This window comes from Paramacrobiotus metropolitanus, unplaced genomic scaffold, assembly GCF_019649055.1.
Source record: "Paramacrobiotus metropolitanus isolate TYO unplaced genomic scaffold, Prichtersi_v1.0 Parri_scaffold0000041, whole genome shotgun sequence".
Lineage (NCBI taxonomy): Eukaryota > Metazoa > Tardigrada > Eutardigrada > Parachela > Macrobiotidae > Paramacrobiotus > Paramacrobiotus metropolitanus.
This window is the reverse complement of record NW_026570261.1, coordinates 369,024-377,470: the sequence shown is the minus strand read 5'-3', so window position 1 is coordinate 377,470 and position 8,447 is coordinate 369,024.

Below are 8,447 nucleotides of genomic sequence, written 5' to 3'. Positions count from 1 at the left end.
CCGGGCAGATCAAGCGTTCATGGTGTTTAAGTATATTAATCGTAACTATTCGTCTGCCGTTTAGTATTTTATTTTGTGGACAAATTTTTAGTTTTTATATGAACAGCACGGCAAGAAACACGTCGCGGACAAGCTAACCGCTCCTTATTCTGATAAGAGAAACTATATTCTGGATGATTTTCGGCCGACAAATATTAAAATTTGTCTTTTTAATTCTAATCGTCGTTTTAACCTGGTATCGAACTGAACATCAAAACAGGATACAAATAATACATTATAGATAGCTATATATAATTGATATAAAGCCAGGGGGCCTCCCTAATTGAAGGTTTCCGCCCCTAGGGGCAGTACCTCCGAATCATGAACACCTCTGAACCCTGAACAAGAGACTGCGTACCGAGAGTGTTCAGGGTCGGGAGGTTCCACTGTATCCTTGATCTATTCTTGCATGTACCGCACAGGATGGAAGAACAATTTTAGCTTCAATCATTCAGCCATTTACTGTAACAAGAGAGCCTACATCCACGAACGTTTACCTCGTGTTGTTTAATAAATCAGCACTAGTTAGACATTCGCAGATGTCTGCATCAGCTTGGCCCACAGAAAGGTGACAGTTCAGTTACCGGTTGTGCAGATCATCAGATGTAATCATGTAGAGGATACGCCATATTGACAAATGCATGTAAAGCGGAAGGAAAGACGCCAACATTTATCTTCACACGGATCGCACCACAAGTTGTACTGGAAATTACTGCATAAATGTCCATAATTAAAATGTGACGCAGGCAACCGACTATGTCAAAGTCAGCTGCAGAAATTAAACGACGAAAGATGAGCGTAATGTCAGTGCAGGTAGTCATCCTATCCTGTTGCTGCTTTTATAAGCACTCAAAATGTACATTTTATCGGAAACCCATTTGCATGCCCATGCACATAAGTAAACAGGCGCCTTCATTGTGCAAAAGCGGAGGTTAACATATAATACGTACAAGAGCTGGGTTTTTAGCTTGTGCTTTTGCACGTATAGCTTGAAAGGTATCCGATCGTATGGCAGGTAACCGGTAATTATCTTCGTTCAGTATTATTTGTTTAAGAAGAACGATTTACCATTGAGTACTCAACACAGTACGTTAGCACCCAAAGTGGATATGCATGCGGTACCGCAGTTGCCGCAGTACCTTGTCTACTCTAGTGTTAACGTTTTAAATGCTTCTGTACAAGCTGTTTGCTACCTGTAAGAAACGGATGTTTTGGCATCGATGAAGTATTTGCACTTTCTTAGTAGTGCAATATGCAGTTTGTGTGTGGCACAGTAAATACTTTATGTTTTCTCACCATCCTGCTCGGAAAACGCAGGAAAAAAGGACGTACTCGAGTAAATATGCATAGTCATATGGAAATTTCAAAGAAAATATTCAGAATGCCTGTTCACTTGGGATGACCAAATTCTATCATTATATTAACATTCCGGCAGCTTAAAAGGAGCCGCATTACGCCAGTACGGAAATGATTACAGCAGAAAATGAGGAAACAACGGACACAGCAGCATTACAATTAACCTTTAACGCGGCGTTTAAGTGCTTAATAGTAGACATTTTTATTACGATTACAGTACTATTTAAAGAAGTCACTGTAAATATTCTGCCGCAACTTATTAAATCGTTTCGCATCAGTTCTATCATTACTGTATTTATAGAAGTATTCTTCTGCTTTAGCGCGGTACCAGTTTTCTGCGGCAACGGAAATGCTTCCTTGCAGAAATATAAAATCAACTGTTTCCTGTTTTGGCCCTTTTGTGCAGCGTTAATGCGGTTGTTACACTCTTTTACTAAACGCTGGTGATAAATCCATTAATTTTTTAAAGTTCCATAAATAATCCGTGTCCAACCGTCTTTTTATGATTCAGCACTCTAGCACGAATATAAAATACAATGAAATTGCTGTAGGCACAGCTTGACTTTTTTTTGCATCACATGAGAGGAGAGTTACTAAAGAAAATGTGTTAATGTAAACGACTCATAATTGCGATTTATTACCTTTTTTGCAACTGCCAGTACTCTGACTGGCATTCATCTTGACTGCATAACCTGGCTTTCGTGGTTTTCCTTTGCCGTTGCACAAACTCGGAACAAGGAAGTTGAAGGAACTTTCCTGATAGCTGTCTCGAGGCAGTTTGTCTACAATTTTCCGGTTTTTTTGTAAATGCAGAAACATTGGGCATACCGGTTTATATATATGGATTCATGAACAAAGCGACTCTATTACTTTTCTTACTGGTGAACAAAAAGAATAAATGTTTTAGAGCAACGTGTAAGCTTGCCGCTGCTTTAACTTCACTTTCCCAGACGGTGTCGGTTTTTTTAGTTATTTCAAGATGCTTGATAACCAGTCCCGCAGTGTTTGCCTCCTTCTAATACTGATTTGGACAGTAACCGGCTATGTCTTTGCGGGTACTGTTAAGGAGACATCTAACGCAGCCTCATCGAATGCAAAAAATATTACGGCATCTGCAGCATCGAGTGCGAAGAATGTAAGTCTGCCTGCATCCAATGCCGCGTCTGCCAGCATAAGCAACCAGAACCCTTTGTCAAGCCAGCCAGCAGTGCCCAGCCTTGCAGCGTCTAACACAACGAGCCAGAACGCTAATGCTACGGCTAACGCTCTCCGTCCCCCAGTTAGTACGCGAATGAATCCGGGTGGACCTCAGGGTTGCGACCTACTTATTTTCCGAGATTATTGCAACTGGTCAATGGGAAATTTGTTCAAAGGTAAAAAATAGTTCAAAGTTTCTTGCATTTTCCGCAGTCTGAATGTGGATAAAGCTACTTGTACCGTAGCTTACCCGAAATTACTGTTTTTGTGAAGCGATTAAATGCATTTATTGTCCCACAACGAAGGTGTTGCTTCTAATTAGAAAATAAAGTAAGTGTCGTGACTACTCCAAAGAAGAATATTTTGAACGTCTTTGCGAATGCAGCTGATGTTTTTATCTAATGCTGTCTGCCACGGTGACGGAGAGATCAGTAAGACTGGAATAATTACCGTAATAATCTATCCTACCGACCTTTCTCAACGACAGAGTATGAGCTAAAATCTCAATGTGGCATTGCTAAGCCTAACCATGCCAGGATAGTGCCATATTGCTGATTGATTGATTGATCAATTGATTGTTTATTGAGTAGCCATGCTTGTCAACAGCCATTATTACATATCCTTAATCGCGAAGAACATCAAAATACCTAGACTAATCAATTCCTTAAAAATCGAGACTTACATCACTGAGTAGGATAAAATCTGTACTGTGTATTTTTGTATTAAAGCACTTCGTATTTTTATGTGATGATTTCGTTTTCGTATCAATAAAATTTAATTATTTGAAATATTTTTATTCCTCATTTTGTAACGAGCTTATCATGACAGATCTACGGTGCACAATGTAAGCAGATCGTCAGATGTAACAAAATTTTAGTACGTACTCGTAGCCCGTAGGCAATTAGCAGGCCACGGTAAATTTGAACAAGTATTATAATAATTGCACCAAGACCATATTACGAACGCAATGCCGAAGTGCCGATTACTTTACTATAAGTAATTACAAAACGTTAAAACTATGTTGAACGACGAATTTTATAACGATAACAATAATCAAGCTTTTTCAGGCATCCAGATTAAATTCTGCAAATTGTTGGCAATGTAGGTTCCTTGTTAACCTTGATTTTAGACGGGTTTTTTTAATCTGTAGAATTTCATTTATTTTTGAAACGATTGTTTACACGGCTTATTGCGGTTGGTGGGTGTGGGTCTGTTTGAATTCTGTAATTATTAACCACACACATGCAGATATTGTATCTCCCCGCCCGAAAACTATTATTAGCGTTTTAACACTGCCGATGTACATTGTGCAGTTCAGTTTGATTAACTCGTAGAAGCTCGAACGAAGGTTAACTAAATCAGTGGAGACTTTATCAGCAAAAACTGAAAATCGTAAGTAATTAAACTACTCATTCCAAAAAAGTTGTTCAGTGCAGATACGACCAAAGCGATGGGATGGAAATACAGCATTGCAGCGCCAAACCTACAGCTTCGATACAGGAAACCGATAGCGAACCCAGTTTCGATGTACGTTGCCTGTACCGTATCTTGGTGGCACGCACCAAAAAGTGTTCCATTTCTGTACTGCATACGGTGCTGTACCGTAGCGAGATACGCTACGAGGAGGATTATAGTTGAGTCGGTAGCGCATAGCTGCTGCGAGTTAAACTGAACACTGTGTTCGTAAGTTTTTGACGTAATTGCCAACCGTGGATGGTTGCACAAGCCAACAGCTGCGGTTGGTAAGTAAGCAATGCTACCCCCCACGGCTGACTTTTGCTCGGTTGTTGGAAATGCAATCATCCACGGTTGACTGTTACGTCATTAGCTTACGGAAATGTTGTTCAATTTAACTCGCAGCAGCTATTCGCTAACGACTCAACTATAATCCTCCTCGTATAGATATGAGACCATCCCTTATATAGACACGGCGCATCCGTGTAGAACAACCAAAAGTAAATCCGAACACAAAAGAGAAACGTCGAGAAAGTACAGTAGAAGAAATAACAGAAAGTACGAATAAAACCGTCCATTTACGTATCGCTACAGTACCAGTACAGTATCTATAATTATTTCGTCAATGGTGAGTGCTACCGTGAGACGTACAAAGTGCCGACCGAATACGAAATTGACAACCAGTCACTTACTATTTAGTTGTACGAGTATGTACTGTGTAATAAGAGTAATAGCAAAGTGTAAACGGTAAGAGGAATAGACAATAAAATGACCATTTTGTTCAAGACAGACCAAACATTGACAAATAATTCAAGTGCTGCACAATTACGTACCTAACTCATTTATTTTGACAATATACTCGTGTACTTCGGCCCCAGATCTCATTAATGTGGAGTCGCTGGACGCATAGAAAGAAATGTCCATGAAAAATGTTTTATGTATCGAAACCGTCTTACCGCCGCCGCAAATTTTTTTTCAGAGTATCTAAGACGTTACGAAATCGCCGTGAAAATACGAAGTATAAAACAAATTTTAAGCTGTAATCGCAGTAGCAAAAGTACAGAGAAATGGAATACCAAATAAGTAGCTCATTGGTGCCGAATCTGTACAGGCAATAAGGCGGCTTGGCAATAAGGATGAGAATATTCTGGGCAATTGTGGGTAAATGCAACACACAATACGCAATACAGTTAGCGAGCAGTCTCCTTGTTGCATCTTTGTTGTTCTCGGGAGCAGTATTTTCTAGGGCAAGTGAGGTTTTGCGGTTGTTATAAAGCAGCAGCGCCAGCAGAATCACATTCGTGACTGTTAACACCATGTACACCCCAAAAAAGAATATCAACTACAAACCGAAAATACTTGTGCCATGGCGTACATTTAGGTAAGTATGTACGAGAATTTTAACTCACCTGTCCAACTAAAGTGACACGGGTCCACAACTGTAAAGCAGGTGGCACCTCCGCCTTCTGTCCACTTGTGCTTGCATGGTGTCTTAACCAATAATAGTATTCAACGGCACCTTCCAGGTTCAGTGCAAAGGCTAATATAAAAGCCACCAGAACCGCCATCACGGCGTACTGCGGTTTCATTCGCTGGCGTAGCCACACTGGTCGGATTATCGCCACCATGCGCTCAACGGAATAGATGATGAGAATCCTGTAAGAATAAATAGTCAGAATTGTAATTTAATTTGTGCAGCTATTGATGACCGTGTGCAGAGTAGTTGACGTATTTCCAGTGTAGTATTACTAGTTGTATGGAGTTTATTATTTACCCTTTTTGCTGCGCTAATTGGCCGGTATTTTCTGTTTAAATCAGGAAGGAACATGATTTTTACTAACCCTGTAATTTTTAACCAATCAACGTTAAGTAATAGTCTTACCAGTCAATGGTGTGTATAATGGTGTTTTTGATACATGTCATCGCGCCATAAGAATTCAATAAAAACAATGCCAGCGAACTGTTGGCATGATGGGTGTCCTGTGCACTTTGGTAATCCGCGATCCGCTCAGGAAGCTGAAGCCACCTATAAATCGTGCCATGATTAATAATTAAACTTTCTTTTCTCAATGAGTAATGCACAAGATTTTTCTAAGAACCCATCGATTCGCTCGCACCAAAGCGGTCAGCTTCTTTGAATACAGTTCTGTATTACCGATGCTAGCGCTGATTATGTTACTGTATCTACTGAGTATGTGTACTTCGAAAAATTAGTTATATGGGCTCCTGCACAATACTTTCAGATATATGGGCTCCCGGGCGCTATCGGCAACCGGTCTTGTGCGCAGTTACGTAGTTACACAACAGTTTCGCAGCCGTTGATGTTATTAGTCATTAGTGGATAAAAATTTAGCTTTCTTGAACGAAATTAATTTATCTGTGCAAAGGCAGATTTTTGTCAGGTACTGAAAAATTGAGACTTATTATTTACAAACCCTAACTTATAACTCGGTAAATGGATCGCGAAGAGGCAGTTTTTGATTTTTTGGTTGTTTTCGTTGGTAAATTTGGTCGTTATGATCAAAAGAATATTTTGTTTTAATTTCTAGTAGTGTCAGTTGAGCGGGCATTTTCAATTAGCCGGGAGCCCATATATCTGAAAGTATTGTGCAGGGAGCCCATATAACTAATTTTTCGAAGTACAGTATTTCAACATCACGTGCTGTAGCCAGGCAAGCTTGCCTTAAAATATTTTAAGGAAAGATTTTCACCCGGTTCTTCAAATTGCCCAACATGGTTAATGCCTTTATAAAGGTCACAATATTGATTATTTGTTTCACTTGATTATTTACCTATTTCTATCCGTTCTATTATATAGATAATGTTGATTTAATTACGCACGCTTTCACTGATTTATTACTAGGCGGGTAACCACATCACACACAATAATTATACAGGATATTTTTTCTTACATATACACGATGCAGAGGAAGGACATCATGACCAGGTAGAAGTTTGTGGATGACTGCGTCAGCTTTCGACTCCACAGACAGACAATAGCTCCATTGCCGATAGTACAGAGTATCAACAAAACAGGAAACGCTACATTACCCAATACACGCAAAGTGGCAGGAAGGATGCCAACATAATATTGTTCGACACAGGTTCTGTTGGACTGCACTGTTAAATTGTCCATAACGAAAAGCATAAAGACGGCAAGCGACTCGGTATGACAATAGTTGGCGGCAAACGTCCACCGAGGTAAGAAAAGCGTAATGCGAGTGTAGACTCATCGTGCCGTGTTTCCCCTTTGTATCAGCTTCTTATAAAGTAATGTCCACTTCATCGTGTCGTCATGGAACGTTAATGCCTTAGTGTATGCACAGTCAAACTGGAACTTGCAAAAAAGAATCCAGGCAAACAAGGATCTCACCAGGAAAAACGCAATTGTGCAAGTCCATCCCAAGTAAACAACCATTTTCAAAACCATAAAAAGGTCAAGGTTAGTGTAATGCGTACAATGTTATGGTTTTCAGCAAACACTGCACCTTCCGCAAGTGTAGTTCGAAACCTAATCGATCTTTTTACTCCATACATTACTGTTTGTTGTAAAACATCGGCTGATATCGTTGAGTACGTTACCAACACAAACACGGAAAAGCATCCGGTGGCGCAGTGTTATCTATTGTGGATATTATGTATGTTCCTGTTAAAGCGTTTTGTTACCAGCATCGAACAAGCACGTTTTGCATGGTTGAAGTATTTACTATGTGCCAGTGTAAAACACTGTAAAGCGGTAATAGAGTGCACCTGCTGTGCCACACTGTCCGGATTCCTCAGAAGCACTAGACGTACCGCCATGAAACGGAAGTAGTGCACTTCTCGGACAAGCTCTTCTTTGCTCGGCCTGCGTAGATTTCGCTACCATCGAAAATAATACAAGTGACACGTAGGTCAGCGCCTCTCCTCTCTTCCAAGGGATCACTCTGTCCGGCCTTTTACCATCGGTTCTATAACGGGCAACGGAACCGGCTGATACTGCTCGAAATATTGCTAACCCAACGACTGAAGATACCACAGGAAATACAACGCTATATATACAGAACCGCTCGTACAGGAACAGGAAATACAAGAGGCGGGACAACCAAGCACATACTCGTACATACTAATACATGAGACAGGAATCCCCCGTTACACTCCCCTCTTACCAGACTGAAAACAGAATGTTTTCAGGAAAAAACTAAGAAAAAACATATACAAACGAAAATATAAAGCTTGCAATAGCACTAGAGAAATCGATCAGATTTTTTTTGGGAGTACAAAACGTAGATTTAGTTCGAAAACATTAGTAATAAAATAATAGGTAAATAAGGCAAATATGATCCGAATTCCGAAGCGTTCCACGTACGACGATAGTTGCTGTTACCGTCCGGTTCTACGTACGACGTTAATTGTTGTAT